A 16,996-nucleotide genomic window follows, 5' to 3' on the forward strand; every position below is an offset into this window, starting at 1 on the left:
CATAAATTGCAGCATCCTCGCGTCCGGTTGCCCAGCGAAACTCCAAACGAAAACACAACTCGAACGGATGTCAAGAATCAATAATAAAAATTGATTGCTGCGCTACTGCCAAAGACAAACCGCCCGCGAGAGCTCAAACTCCGGCAAACCGCTAGCTTGCAAGGACTAACCCACCGCTGGAAGCCTCGGCAAAAGGGGAAAGTGGAAGCTCTGTCCCGCGGGAAAGCAACGAAAAAAAAAACCTGACCAAAATGCGCAACGGATGCGGGACGCGAATGAAAAACATGACATATGTTATGTAGGACGTATGTTTGCATTGATAACTTCTGGTGGCTGCGATCGACCGCAGTTCGTCCGTTTGTCGGTCTGCAGATGATGTGCAGATGAGGCCGTGCTTTTATGCATGTTTTTTTTTGTCGTCGCATCCCAGGATCCCGCGGAATTTTCGCGCAGTCTAGCGTGGACGGAAAAACGGGCGCTTGAAAGAAACAAAACAGAAAAAAAACCCTCCGATGACTCGCAGCCCACCACCGGCTGTAGGGCGATCGCGAGAGCGTTTGATTATGAATTTGAAAGATTGAGTCCTCAGCAGGACCTCGAGATTGATGTGGCCATCCGGTTGGTGGCGGCCACGTGCACTGAGAGACGGAATACATTACCGCGATGATTGGTTTCGGTTCTTAATTTCTTCTCTGATGGCCGAATGACCGAACGGACGGTTTGCTGGACGCCCACTGATTTATTTGCTTCCTCGGTCCTCGGCGTGGTGAAAGAAAGTGAGTCCTTCCCGACAACGACATTTGTTCCGTTGCCGGTTCCCGGGCGAGGCTGAATGAGATGTTCGCGTATTAATGACGATCGTTCTGTTGCTCGTCGGGCGGCATTTTCGCTTTGTCGATGGCGCCGCCGTGAGTTAATAAATAAAACATCTTAATTGCATGATTTCGCGGGCAAAAAACCCATCGATCTTTGGTTGGTTTTGCTGAAACAGCGGCTCGGGCACGCTGTCATCGATATCTGGTGAAGGTTCTCGATGAAAAAATGGCAATTGGGTCGTTTAAGAGGTAGTTAGTCGTGTAAAAGCTTCATACCGGCTTTTGGAACGGGCAATTTTAAACACCAAAATTTATGCTTTACCCATGCCTTTTTAGAACCACCCACAATACCCGCAAGAGTGTTCGTTCTCACCGAACAAAAGAGCGTACGAGTTGATTTAAAAAAAAAAAAAAAGAAACCAATTCCCCTCAGCTGATCCCATTTTCAAGTCCGGCAGCTAAACACCGTTACGACCTGCTCGATATCACCCAACGAGCGGTTTCTATTCCGGATTCCCCCAGAAAGTGCTTTAAACTTTACACCATGTTTTATGCCACACTACTGCCCACTAAGTGCAGTCCGTGACCGCACCCGGTGGCAGAGCGAGCTACTCTGGCCATCAAACTTACGACCTGACAAGGCGAAATGCAGTCATCGGACAACCTCTTAAACGAAACCCAGCCCTAGCACAGTTTCGGTCGATTATACGCGCCCTAAGTCGTGGTGGTTTGCGAGTTTGCTTTTTTTTTCTTGTTTTGTGGCACATTTTTCATCGGAATCCATTACAACCGGACGACCGTTAGACGACGATCGGCGCATCACGTGGTGGCCTTTGGCCAGCCAAAAAGTCCCTTTTGGCTGCCCTAACACCGAGCTCTCATTCACTCCTGCCCCCGAGGCGGTAATTAAAGCAAACAATGGGATTGTTTATCTCTTAAGGTAGTCATAAAGCATAAATAGTTTAAATAGCATCTTTTAACTTTATGATCCCACCCCAAATTAACGGCCACGGGAGAAGCGATGGGTTTTTTTTTTCGCTTTACCCTCTCTCCTGTTGTTGTTCTTCGTTCTGTCTTTCACCGGCTTGGGAGAGTAATTATCGTGCAGGTCGGAGGAGTGCAACCTGGTGTGTGGTGATCGTTTTAAATGGGACTTTTCGCCACGGACTGAAAGAGAACGAGCGGCGGGAAATTGTAGACCAAAAATGAAAGAAAAAAAAACACACACACCAACTGAAAATGACTCCCGAAACGCTGCAGAAGAAGCCCAAAACCGTAGGGAAAGGCGCTCGGTCCCAAATGGTCCCAAACTTTATGGCCACTGCAGGGCTGCCCGTGCTGGCCGCTAATTCACACTTGCCAGCAAACTGCAGCCAGCCCGCCCAACGAAACGTATTTGCTCGCTTTTCCCGAGGAAAAGTGGACCGGAAAGGGGTGGCCTACACACTCGTAAAAGGCCAGCGCAAACGAACGAACCGACGCAAAGGACGACGAACGAGTGCGAGTTCACCGAGACGGCAGAAAATTGATAATGAAAAGGTGCAATAGAACAATAAACGACACCGGCAGCACAGAAGCTGCACACGGGAGACACAGAAGGGCTAGTTTTAGTGGCTACAGCGTCGTGTTGGTGCTTTCACGATCTTTCCAGCCAGCCGTTTGCCGTACTCACCGTTCGATTCCGGCCAAGCGCTTCTTGTCCTGGACGGATGGCGCCAAAATATGGTTGGAATTGTTTTTTTTTTATTGATTTATGTTCGACTTCCTCCCGGATCGCGGGATGAGAAATTTGGAACGAAATGAGCCACATTAAGGACGAACTGGAGCCGGTGATGGTGCGATCCCATTTTCACCGTTCGATCGCACGAAATTGATTGGGTCGTTTTTTTTTGTTTGACGATGAAATTAAGCGATCAGGCGTGAGTCTTTGCCCATTATCAGAACGAAAGGCTCCAGAAATCACAAGTCGTATCAAACACCATCGAAGCAAGCGATGAAATTTCGAGCACCGCTGTGCAGTAGGCTGTGGAGATGAACTTTTTCTCGCTGGATCGATGTTTATAGCCCTGTGCCTGTAAAATTCCACGGCGGAGAGAGAGATCGCAGCCATAAAGCAGCACCATCCGTCTAATTCACGCGCCCTCGAGGGAAAGCAGACCTGATTAAACGCAGAAAAAGAAGAGAGCCGCAAGGCATCAAAATAAATAAAACGTTACCAGCGAGCCCCATCGGGTGGAAAATGGTCGTAATAAATCATCTCGACGATTATGAATGTTTACTTTGAAGGAATTCCACGGCACTGGCCCTGGTTAAAGGATGATTGGTTCGACTCGTGATCGGGGTGGGGATTGCGAGTGTAAATTAGAACGCTACGCTTATTTACAACCATTCAGGTCTAATGATAGCCGTTCCGTAAAGGGCCGTCCGTGTTTAATGGGCCTTTAAGCAAGACATTATCACATTCAAATAGGCACGAGCAGGAGCCCAACATAGTCCTTAAGTCCATGGTTGATGCATTCTCACCGTGATGCTGCGTTTCGGCGCAGGGTTTTTTCTTCAATCTGCCCTTTTCCGTCACTTCACGTCCAGGTGAGACCTCACGTCGTTCCACTTGAGCAAGCTGGGTAAAGCAAACATGCTTAGTTGGGACGAATGGGCATTGAACGAACGGACATCCGCATTGAAGGTGGACCCTGAATGCAAGCGGTTCAAGGCATGAATGCATCCTAAACCACACGATCCCTGCTGGGCCCGTAAAATCATCCCGAACACGATACCTAACGATGATGCGCTCGGACGACGAGAGATTGTTGAATGGAACGGGCCGAGGGTGAAATATTTGTCCAAACAATGTCCGGACGTGGACACAAAACACAATCCTGATGGGATGGGATGCTCTTTGGATGTGGGGTCCTCGGAAGGACCTCGTTTGTGGGATTGTCCCAATGTGCGAAGATCCGTGATCGTGTGAAGGTGTCGATAAACGTTACTCTAAGTATGATAAATACATCCGTATGCTCGCTAGGTGGCACACTGAGGTCCCTAAGGAAGTGATGAGCCAGAATGAAGACCCAAAGAACTTGTTAACACGTCGCTTACGCCGCGTGTTCAATCACAAACTTTGACCCATTTCATGGGGACAAGGAAAGAATTCACGCCAGCGCTTTAAAAAACCTACCCAACCCGAATTTGCATGCGTTAAGGTGGAAAAATGAGTACGCGCAGACGAAACTGACGCCCTTCACAAAAGTATGACAATGCGCTTCGGGTGGTAATGAATATTTAAACCCACCCACTCCCGGTGGGCCAGTCGAATTTATGGCCCATAAATACCCGCGTTCACGTCATCGAGAGTGGCCGAGCCCTCAGAACCCAAAAATCTCGACACACATTTGCACGTTCCCGAACATATTGCACGATTTCGCGTCGCGCTGGAACGTGATCGAACGATTGGCAATCACGACGGGACCCCAGGGTGACCAAGATGGCCGAAAAAGGGTTTTCCTCGTCACGAATTTGTGATTGCCCTGTGCCGAATTCCACTCGACCGAACTACTCACCGCTCTGCGCCCAGCGATTTGTACCATTTTGTATGCAAATTCGCTTTCCGGCGCTGTTTTTTTTTCTCTCTCTCTCTCTCTCTCTCTCTCTCTCTCGCGCCTTTAGCAGGCTTGTCATGTTGGTGCCGCTGTAACGCGCGGGTGTCCATTGTTCCACCGAAGCGGGTCATTTTGGTGACGCATGTAAACGGCAAAACGCACATTCCAATCGACCCAATGGGTGATGGGACATTAATACGTCCCCGAGAGTGAGAACGGTTTTATGGTCGGCATATAATGAGCGCTCGTAAAAACGATTCCACCGATGTCGTCTGGTTTTGGTTACAGCGGCACCGACCAGGCACGTGGTGTCCTTCGCTCCCCCGTGAACCATCCTTTTTTTGTTTTTGGTGATCGAAAGCGTGCTTTTAATTTGGCATCCACTTCCAAAAGCTCCACCAAACCAAACTTCCCGCGTGGACACACCATCACCCGGCCGCTCGATCGCTCAAAGGCATAATGAAGCCATAAAATACAATCACTCATTAAATCGCGCGTGGAGCAAACGCAGCCGGACGCACAAAACGCCAAAGCGGCAACAAACAATAGAACATTACAAATTTTCTCTATAATTCAACACCGAAAAGTTGCCGTAATAAATTTGTTTACTTTATTGCCGCCGCCTCACCACCCCCACCCCAATGAGTGTCTCTCTCTCTCTCTCTCTCTCTCTCTCTCTCTCTCTCTGCACCGGCTTTCAGGCGGTTTAATGCTTTCGGTTCCCTGGGGTTGGGGGTGGAAATTTTTATGTCGATTTCCTTTGCCCCCCGGAAAGGCGGCGCCGGAACCGCCGGGGATGGTGGCGAAGGTGATGACGTTTGGGATTTTGCCGCATTGAGTTAGTATTGTAATTTTTCGCACCCAATGTTGGCCTCGGGAGGTTCTCCCCAAAGCGAGGGAGGGATTCGCGGGAGGGGGCGTATAATTCTTCCGGTTCACCATGGCTCAAAATAATCATACGCTTACTAAAAACATAACTCAATTCAGCGTTTTTTTTGTTTGTTTGTTTCAGCGGCTCGCTCCGCCCGATTGCTCATTGGCCGGTAATTTCCATTGTTTCGAATGGGGGTTGGCGTAATTTTATTGTGCACACAGGAGGGGGCGAACAAATCAAGACAACCTCCCGCGTGGTGAACGTAAATGTGGCGGTGCGGGGGTCCCTTACGAGGACTCGAGTCCCGCGTTGACGATAAAACACTTTTCCGCTCGGTCAGGGAGTAGGGAGTTTTTCCTCGAGTATCGAGGCCCGAAGTATCGTAAAAACGTTACATGCTGCGGCTCTTTCTGGGAGCGGTCAGTTGGGGGCACGTTTTACCAAGGGGGAGAGAGCGGGGAGTGTCGTTGGTAATTGATTTGGTGGACGCACGAAAATGTAAATGATTGACAGAGTTGGCGTGAGTTGGCGCCTATAAAATGTAACAGATTTCTTTTTCTTTTTTCCGGTCGTACCGTTTTACCTTCGCGCTACCCGCGTAAAAATGGCGAACCTTTTTGGTTGGTTTTCTGTAAGGTATTGCAATAATACCCAACAGAGTTGGTTTGCGTATTTCACAGAAGCAGGTATGGAGTTTTGCTTAATCCCGAGCGTAAGTACCTTCGCGAAAGTGTGGTCGATGTTTTCTTAAATAAGGGTTTGTTGACACGCGAAAGGGCTGTTGTTGAAATCGAAAATCCTAGATCCAAGATACCCATGATTAAAAGGAGGCTTTTTTCTAATTGGAACCGCGAATTAGAGTTTTTTTCTTCCTAAATCAATACTTAGTTTTTTTTGAAAGATATATTCTGTATGAAGACGTTAAACATTATAATGATTAATTAGAGTATTGTTCAATTTCGGGTGTATTAAAAAAATCAATCAACTTTTAGGAGAAACAACTTAAGCCAGAAGTAATCTTACTGCCGGATAAATTTATTATTAAAGTTCAGTTATAATATTTTATAGGTTTATTAGAATAGCACGATTATTACATAAAATATTTTAGTGTATTGGAAATTCATCTACCCATAATTTCAGACATACAAAAAGAGTGGCACATGATATGATACAATTTTTTTAATTTCACCTAAATCTATTAGTAATAATTGTTCGTAAAACAGATGGCAACTCTTTTCTCGAACTGTTTCCCTTAACTCATCTGACCTTCGGCTAATTAAGTGCAGTGAGCCCCTCAAAGAGCCACCCTTCCAAACTATCGCACACTTGCGAGAATATAATTTTACAACCCAGTGTTCTACGAAATGTTCGTTCAGTGTTAATGCAAAGGTAATGCTTGCCTTTAAACTTTTTAATTATTGGACTGCCGCTGTTCGTCACACGGGTCGTAACGTTCGGGATGTGTTTGTTTGTTTGTTTTCTCGACTGGCGCGTTTTGTTCCACTTGGTTGTGGTCGTCGCACTGCTCCCGATGCACTCTCGACGATCGTTTGCCTTTGGCTCCCGGAAACGCCCCGGTTCCGTGTAGCGCGCAAGGACCGGCCAGGAAACCCATCAGGACGACCATTCGAAGACGAAGACTGCGCAAACTCGCTGGCTCGCTGGCGCACGATGCAGCGAGCATAAAAACTCGGCAACGAATTGGTCCGTCTGCTGGCTCTTGCTTCGGTTCGCTTGGGTTTTACAACCCGCTTTTTATGAAACTTTATTAATTCATTCCGTTGTAATAAAATTACTTCGCTTGTTTTATGCTGCTTAATGCGCCGTTTTGCGTCGGCCTGCCCGGCGGGGTTGGTTTTTGTTTTATTATTTGATGTTTTAGTTGCCCTTTTTTTCCACTTTACTTTACTTTACTTTGTTACTTTCGCTTCCTGGGTGTGCTAGCGTCTTTTTTGTTGTTGTTCTTGTTTGCTCTACCCCAGGCAAGTTCCGCGTATCCTTCTCCAGCGTCTCGGATGCAGATCGGCAGCGTCTTCTACGCCCCACAGGAATGTTGCGCCATTTAGCAAACCCATCGTCCTCTAATTGTGGCCAGTGCTATCGGCATTCCGCAGCAGTTGAAATGAAATATAAATCGTTTACATCCCGAACGTAAATGTGTCCTTTGGCGTTGTGTCGTTGTGCTTTCTGTCCGCCCGATTTGTGCCTGTTTGTTGTGCATTTCATACTTTACGAGCGAATATTTTTGCGTTGTTCTCGAGCATGCTAATGAGCGCAGCTGTTTGTGAGTTAAAAATCGTTTCCACTTGGCTAGCGAACCAGCTGTTAAAGCCGGTAAACGAATGGAAAAGCGCCCACCCGTGTTTTTTTCACAAAAACACACTGTTCACCACACAACGAGCGATGTCCTACAACGCATTGAAGCTCCTGTTTAAATGGTTTTGCTGAACGTCCTGAACCCGCGGATGGGGGTGGGATTTATTTGCCCTAAAAATAGGTGAAAAATATTTGATGAAACTATGCCCACTCTCCCCCTTCGGATGCGGATGTTGATGAAATGAAACGCCAAACGGTTCGGGTTCTAAAAATATCGAAGGAAAGAAACACCATCCAAAAAAAAAAGCCATCCTTCTTCCCGACCGGCAAGGCGTGAATTTTGCCACGGGTTGTCACGGGTCTGAGAAGAGAAGGGACAAAAAAATGGAAACACCCGGCGGAAGACCACGACGACCGACGACAGCAAAACAATCCTGCTCACAATTGTGGTTAACAATTAGTGACAAATAAACTTACAACGAGTTTGTTGTGTGTGAAATTGATACGCCACTCGAGAGCCGGGGGCGTATCGTCTTTTTCTCGTCGTGAAAATTCCCCACACACCCGGAGCGCGTCAATAAAATGTCTTACAGATGACACTTGTAGCACGGACTCGCAGACGCATAAGTGCCCGACGCGTGACGATAACCCACCGATACCGGGTGTGTCCTTTGCGCATAAGCATTTCATAAATTCTGCTCGCCCTCGTGGTGCGGTGGTGGCAAATGAAGCTATGAAAAACCCCCGAGAAAGTGAGCCAGAAACCAGAAGAAGAAGAGATGAGAGAAGAAGAAAAAACCTCCCAAGCCCAATGTAAACATTTGCTCGGGCAGATTTTCATCGCTTTTCCACCGCACACGCGCGCCCGGAGTACAATATTTAGATTGAGCTGTGTCAAGCGGGAAAAACATTACGATCGACATGTGAAAATCGGCTCCGATTACGAGAAAGAGAGAGTGAGAGAGAGAAGTAATAACAACAAAAAGGAAAGAAACAAACCCACCGAATAAAAGACGGCGACTCTCGAGAAACGCGTTTCCGATGCGCGTTTTTTTTTGGGAACCGTTTCAAAGCATGCATAAGTGCCCTCGCGGTCCGATTAGTGCCGGCGCAAGGCGTTAAAGGCGACGAAACCTGAGTCTTATGGTACACGCCGGTCCCATTACTTACTGGCGGTGACAGACGGTGGGCTGGTCCGGTGCTGGCGGAGATGCATCTGCTGAGAGTGGCCATTTTTTTTGGTTTTTTTTTGTTGAAACACCAAACGAATTGGAAAGTTATTTCTCTCCCATCGAGACACGTCTTTGAATGGGTCTGGAGGCAATCCAGTTGAAATAATGATGATGGGAAAAGCATCGCTTTTTGAGCGCAAGTATCGATTTCAATCGAATTTTCCCAGCCTACTGAGATGTCTCCTGACTCTCTACAACAAAATCACATCAATTGCGTAGCATTTTAAGTTTACCGTGGCCACTTGAAAGGTTGAAACTGCAGCCCCTTTCAAAACACAATCTCAACGTTCGCGTGAAGCTTCTCGATCGATCACGGCACTCGTTTCTAGAAACTAAGAACAACGCCACCGCTCTACCGAAGTAACGCCGCAGTTAACGTGGCAGGTCGTGGCGGAAAAGCGAAGGAAAAATTCCAACGAAACTAATCATGCCAAATGTCTTTTGGCTCCACCATCCCTTTCTGTGGCGCGCTCAAAACCACAAAACCAGAGGAAAAGAAGGAGGAAAGCATTCTTCGGCGGGCGTCTCCAAGCAATTTGACATTCGTCTACCATATTTCCACCACGGTACATCCATGTTAAACCCAATATAAAATCTAATAAATTTCAAGATAAAATGCGGAATATGCAAATTCACTGCCACTGCCACGCTGGTCGCGGGGTCGTTCTCGGCTGCTCGGCTGCTCGACGACGGTTTTTCCCCAATCCAATCCGTTTCTCGAGCGGCGAAGGAAAGTGCGCGAGTGCGAGTTTGACGGGCGGAACGGAATTGAGCGAGGTAAAAGTAGGTACTACCGCGCATTAACGAGAAGCGCAATTCGCCAACCGCGCTGTTCGCTGGCAGGACGTAATAAAATACATTCAACGAGCAGCAAAAAGGAGCACCAGAGCGAGAGAGAGAGAGAGAGAATGAGAGCTGAAAAAAAAAGCCACCCAAACGCCCACCCGGTGGTGGGTTTTTGAATGTTCATTTATTCAAATTTAAATTTCAAACTAGACCGAGAGGTGAGTTCTGTTAAAATTCGCAAATAAATGATGTTCCGGTGGTGTGCCACTGTCAAACGGTGTCGATCCGGCACTGATGGCACTGCGGTCACAGTAAGCCGCTCCAGCGAACGCTTTTTGCGATAATCGTTTTGTCGCACGAGAATGACTCCACCACCGAAGGATGTACAAGGATGCCCTTACCAGCCCGATTTTACCGTTGCCGGTTTGCCGGCGAAGCAGTTCCGGTTCCGGAATTTTCATTCGATTCGCCCCATCCACCCAATCCACGAGCGAAACGCCACGAGCGCCTGCGAGTGGTATAATAACGAGATTGTTATATGAATGAAATAGATTAAAATTGCTTTTTAAGTAATTCACTCCACCTTCGCGCTCGTTTGCTGCTGGCGTAATATCGTATGCAAATGGATCGCGCTCTCGCGTTTGCTAATGCCGTCACGAAACTGCCATCGAGGATGCCTTGGAGCGGGATGGAACACGATCGTAAGGATTTTGCTGTTTACAATTTAAATATTTACCAGACATCCTCGGCGTTCCACCGGCGGTGGTTTTATTGGGAAATTGTCCCCCAACAAACCATATTGCCGATGAGGCGAAATACTTTCGCGACGGTGATTCGAAAGAGTTCCCCCACGCTGGTTTGGGATTGATTTTTGCCGATTTCGATCTATTATTGCGCGGATTTAAATACACCCGGTCCGGTGTAGGGTTTAATGATGGGCAAAGCACAAACCCACCTAATTGAATGGTATGTGTCAGTTTCGGTCGAGGTATTTGATCACGAAGATAGGTTCGAAGCAATGCGAATTCCCAACCAAACGAACCGGATCGGTGATTATTCGCACTCTATCATCGACCAACCTGGAACCGGCTTTTTGATGGACTATTAGCGGGTGCCGCAAGTGCCCATAATCAGTGTCCAAAACCGCGATGAAAAGCCCATTTCAACGCAATGCACCGTGTGCATCGTAAACAAAACCCCCGGCACGTCCAGCAGCAGGTCCACAAATCGACACGCATTCATGTCAAAGTTTGGCAGCGAACGCCACCGATCGCAAACCCAGACCTGGGGTCCATAACTTTGCACGCGTGCGCGCGCGCGCTCGCGAGCACGATAAGCAGGAAAAGCTTCGTCTTTCATCCCCCGGGGGGAGAGTTTTTTTTTTTGGGGGCAAATGTGCAAGAAAAAACACGTTAACATGAGCAGGCGACGCACCTTCAACACCGAATCTTATCAAGATCGAGCCCCGCCTGACGACGGACATCGTTTGTCCGTTGCGCTGTAATTATGGGGCCGGTGAAATTCAACTCCACTAAAACAAAGCAAGAGAACGCAAGCTCGCGATGATGAACGGCTCGAATGAAAATTAAGCGACGGGCAGGGAAAAGGAACTACCCCCGAAAGGGAACTGCAAACACGTTCAGCTTTTGCTTCCTTTTTTTTTTTTTGGTATTTTTGCAAGCCGCGCGGTGTCTGCTCTTAGCGCTGCCGGGTCGCACTTTACGCACGCAAATAAAACGCTGAATCGCAAATAAAAGGCCTTAGACCTGGCAGGACCACGGGGTGGGACGAGAAAGAGCACCTAAAATTTAATGAGATTTTAATGTTCCCATAGGTCAGCGGGCGCTCGCTCGGGCGATAACGCGACGCGTCAATGTTGCGCTTTTTCTCGCTCTCTCTCTCTCGTGGTGGCTTTTCTCTCGCTTTCACAGCCCACCGAAAGCTCCTTTCAGGGGGTCTCGTGTGAGTGTGTGTGTACGGGTTTTATTTCTTTTTGTAAGTTTACACTCGTGTTGTGCGGTGTAAAATTGCATGTTGCAACATCCCTACCGGGGGTTGAAACCACCCCGAGAGAAAAGAAGAAGCAAAAACAAGCGCAAACCGACGAACTGCTGACTGGCGTCGCCATCGGGCGTCACCCAAAAGGTGCGAGATCCTTCGTGCGAAAAACCAACAAAAAAAAACCAAGCAAAAGTACGCAAAACTGCGAAGGGCTTCAATTTCGGCTGCAACACGCTCGGGTCTTGGCGTTCGCACCGGTGCCTCATTAATTTTGCATTAAAACAAACACTATCTTTATGGGACGGTGCGAGCAAAAAGGCTCTTTAGGTTTTAATTTAGTAATTACCGCGCGGCCAGTGTCAGGTTTTCGGTGCCATCACTCGGGGTGCGATTGCTCGGGGTGTCGTTCGCTGGCTATTTCCCGCGTGCAGGCGAATGCATCCGAGTCTGGAGACCGTTTTCGCGTACCTAAAGATATGTTTGGTGGCTTGATTGCAATAGTACACCCTGCTGCATTTGCTGCTGATGTTTCAAGCAAAATTAATAAAATTCACAACTATGCTTTTTTGCTTTAATAATCATTTCAACGAGCTAGCTTTTTTAAATACGTTTTGATTGGATTGAAAAAAATACCCCATAAAGCATACTTTGTACTAATCTTGAATCATTTACAGTCTGCAACATTTAAATCACGTGGATAAAAATTACGATCCCTTTCGAAAGCACCTTAAGCACTTTATGATAAGACGAAGGCTGCAACCGTAAAACCGATTCCCAGCGCATAAGTTCCCCTTGGAATGTGGCGTTATTTATCGTCGAATGATTCATTACGCCGACCAACCAGCGCATTACGGCCTCACAAGGCGGCTTGTCATCGATCAACGATATACAATTACGGTATGCTTCTCGAAGGCCCCGTTTTTTCTCCGTCTTATTTTATCCCTTAGCGGCCCATTCCGCGAGCATTCCGTCTGAAGGGAAGCTAGCGGTCTTTCCCTTCGAAACGTACACATTTAGCCATCATTTAACATAACAGTCATGTTATTGTCATAATCTTACTTCAAAAAAGGAGCGCGCGCGCGCTCGTACACCTCCAAGGCCGGTCAACTTTCGTTCGGGAAGTGTTTCATTTCGTTCCACCGAATTTCCAGTTCAAAGCCGCGCGTGCAAGCGCATGTAACACAAGCCTTAATCCGGTCACCAAAAGACGCCAACCATCGTACAAACGCCTCTTTTGCTTTATGATCCCAACAGGCAACTACGGAGTACCTGTGCAGGATGGGGCTGTGCAGATAGAATTGAGTTTTATCCTTAAGCTAGGAACAAAGAAAGGTGTGAAATTGTTGTGCTCTTGAATGCTTGTAAAGCTCCACAACTCCAGAACTCAACAGACACTCTGTTAACGACCACACGAACAGGAGTAAGTGTTCGTAACGAAAATTTCCCAAAAACGAAGCGCAATAACACAAACTCAATCAACAACTCATTCCGCCGGAAACGTGAGGTATATGTGGCTGTTGTGATTAATTTTCCACGCTGACTTGCCACAATCGAGCCAGCGGAGCATAAGCCATGAAGGATGCAAGAAACCACTCCGGCAGGCCAAAAGACCGCTGCCGAGATTGCGACGAGTGTGTAAACTAGATACCCAAGGCTCTTATCCGCCTCGAGGCAGTGGTTGGTGACAAGCTGAAAACCTTTCCCGCAAAAGGCACAAAAGGCTCTCGGGGCGGCGTGGGGGATTAAAAATAACATAATTTCACGCCATTACATAACGTGACAATGTGTTGGGAGATTCGTGATGGAAGAAAACATCGCCGTCATCGTGCCGCGAGTCTGATAAATGCTCCTGCTGCGTAATTCGTTAGCTGATTTAGCAGCTGTAAATCATCGATTGCGTGTATGAGAGAGAGAGAAAGAGAGAGAGAGAGCGAGCAGTTGCATTTCTATCACCAGGGGTTGATAACTTTCTTTCAATTAGAATGGCAAAGCATGTACGAAAGAACGAACAAACGATCTTACTTCCTTGCGTTAGCCTTTTTACTAGGTGTTGATTGGCAATAGCAGAAGTCAGCGATTATTTTTCTCCATATTTCACACACAACAAACCACAACCAGTTTCCAGTGTTTTTATTGTGCTGATGCAATCAACACCCACCCCCGCTGCCGGTTCGATTGATACTTAAACATTTTTACACTTGCTCGATCGGCAGCGAAAAGAGCACGGGGCGCCAATTAACGCGTCTTAAGGACGCGAATGGTGGGCTGAATAATGAATTGAGTTGCACGAATCGCGCTCCCCAGCCCAGTGCAACTGGTGGTGCACTTTTCCATCGCTCTATCGCCAGTCGGGAATCAGAGCGAGAAAAAACAAACAGGCGGATAAAAACGTGGCACTTATGGCAATTAAGGATTAAATGCATTGCATCGATTTGCATACCTGTTTCACCTCCAGGCACCACGTTCGAGGCGACGTTTGTCGTCCTGATCGTGGCACGATCTTGCGCCATCCATCCCGATTGTCCACGGTTTTGCTGGCGTTGGCATGGTTGGGCGGTCCAACAGCTTGCCGAGGATCGAGTGATCGAGATTTCGAGGGCCCCCCTTTTGCAAACGGGGCCAGGCACGATGGCCTGGCGCCAGACCACCCTTTTATTTATATTCACATAAATCTTGGAAAATTGTAATAATTGCTGTCGTAATTCACGTTTCGGGACGATCCGGGCGGTACGGTGCCAAATCGGCACAAATCTGACCGATCGTTAGCGTGATCGGTTCGCCTTTCTGCTGCTGCTGCTGCTTTCCGCGCTTCGTTTCTTTGCTGTCCACGCGGCTGGCCAATCGGATGAAAGCGCGAAATGGGACTGGGAACTCGAAATGAACAAAAAAGAGACAACCCAAACCCACGGACGGACACGCCACGAGAACCACGTTCTGAAGCGAAGGCGGAAAAGTGTCGAAAAGCGATCGTCGACAAGCGAAAGAAAAATAAAAAGGGGGAAGCCAGGATTCGCCATGAGGAAAAACACCACCCAAAGTGACGCCGCAGAAGCAGGACGCCTCGAAGGAGACCGCAATTGAAATGAAAAAAAAAACGGCACAACCAGGCGCTCTGGCGAAACGGCAAGTTGCAGTTGTTGTGCGCCTTTTGTCTTCTTGTTTCGCGTTCGCGAGCCTGGCGTCCATCGTCGTCCTGGTGGTCACGGTTCGATTGGAGTTCGATCGGTTCGCGATCGAATGCATAAATGCGCTTTCGCGCCAGCGCATTAAAACGTACACTGAAATCATGAATACAATGTCAATTGTTTTTGTACGAACATATTTCAATGCCGCCCGGAATCAATTTCCAGTGCAATACATTTTAATTCCCTTCACCACCTTCGCGGGCTTAACGACTGCTCGGCGTACGGTTGGGTTTCTCAGCTACAGTGTTGCACAAAGCGTTCGTTTTAAAGATCATTGCGATCTTGGGATGTGTCGTGCACTAGCACTAGCATTTTATGAACCATTTTTCCACCACAAAAGCAGTCAATTCATTTTAGCGCGTCTCGTTGAAATAACATCGAAATAGCGAGAGGAAAAACCCAACGAATATGCCCCATAAATGTGGCAAACGTTGTGTACACCACTGTGTCCACCCTGGCAAAGCGATCGCGCTTTGCACCGGCGGCAAAACGGATAAGCGCCAAAGGAGATCGCGACACCGATCGGTAGGGCGGTGTGTAATCGTCGTACCTCATCTAAATTACTAGCTCCCTGATCATGGGCATGGGAAACGGCAAATGGATTTGAAATCACGAACTTTTCCGTGTGCGCCCATCGAGCCTTCGAATTCGTTGTCTGCGACCGGAAGAAGCGAACGAAAGAAAAAAAAAACCCACCGGACAACAACCAATGCCACCCGTAAAAGGCGCTGGATGAAGAAGGAAGGAAAAAGAGAGCCGAAACAGAAGGACAAAACGGCAAAACTTTTGCGGCAAACAGAGATCGCGAATAATCAATTGGGTATCGCATTGTTTTGCGATCACACGCGCCCAGCCCGCCCGGTTCGTGGAGTTATTATATGCGATTTAACTAATTGTGACCGATGCTCCTTCTGGGTGGCTTTTGTCGCGGTGTCGGTGGCAAAATCCCAACCCAACGGTGAGATGACTTTTTGGACCTCCCGCACAGCAGCGTCATCTACACGGATCGGCACCAAACTATTGCTTTATTTATTCCTCCCGGGAGGTTTTTTTTACACAACACTCTCCCCACGAAAAAGTGCCGCCCATCGACCGAGCGCGTATTTGGGAACGCGGAAGAGAGTATTGATCTTTGACAATCAGTGCCCACATCAAACACACATCACCGGAGGCTTACGAATCGGGGCGCGATTGCTAAAGGACTGTTTGCCGTTCACATTTTCGGCACCATTCGGAGCGTCATTTGGGCTTCCTAATGGTGGTTGCAATAGTCGCGAGCGCGCGGGTTAAGCAGAAGGCATGATCGTCCTGCAACCGTCTGCAACCGGGCGGTCAAACAAACGGCCAGTAAGTAGACAAATGTTTGTCTCTCCCATCTAAGCCGGCTGGCGTTATCATGGGAGTTTTGTGTTCAAAGTCTTTTCTTTTTTGGGAACTCGATTTCGGTGCCTTATTCGAGAGGTTTGTCGGCTCTGCTGGCCACCGTGGCGGGTGTCAGATGTGAGCAAATTTACAATGAATTAAGGGCTTTTAATCAACAGCTGTGCAAGCTACGCAACTAACTGGCTCTCTCTCGGCAGCAACCGAGAGGGTGACGCAAAAATATAAATGATAAATAGCTTTTGCTTGCTTGATTGGCGGCTTTTTTTTTGTTACTCATCGAAAAAGGTACTCAGCTTGCAGTAAATTGCTATTGCCGTGAATAAGCGTTTGGGATAATTCACCATAGGCAGCTCATACGTAAGTTCCTCAACGCATGATCAAAGTTATTGCTAAAAGAAAAAAAATTGCAACCATAATCAAAACAAATCACCAGCGATAAACGGGGAAAAATGGTGACCCAAGGAACAAAAATTCACCATTGTTTACTTCAACAACCCAACGCATCGCACGGACGAGCCCTCTGGAGATTCGGTTTGCAAGCTTTCATTGATCGCGGGAAAAAAAATCCGCACGACTCGGAGATTGCAATTACAAAAGGTTCATCAGCACTTTTTTCCCCTAGCGAACAGCTCCCATCGCACGCGGATTTGACTCATTTACCCATCATCAGCTCAACTCACCCGACGTACCTAAATCATTGCCGTCTCGACGGCTCGCTGGGTGGTAAAGAATGCCTAAACATCCTGAGCGCGCGTATTCGTATGCAAGGCGGAAAGCTGATACGATCGCTCATTACGGGTGTCCC

Source organism: Anopheles nili, chromosome 3 (assembly GCF_943737925.1).
Source record: "Anopheles nili chromosome 3, idAnoNiliSN_F5_01, whole genome shotgun sequence".
In the NCBI taxonomy this organism is placed as follows: domain Eukaryota; kingdom Metazoa; phylum Arthropoda; class Insecta; order Diptera; family Culicidae; genus Anopheles; species Anopheles nili.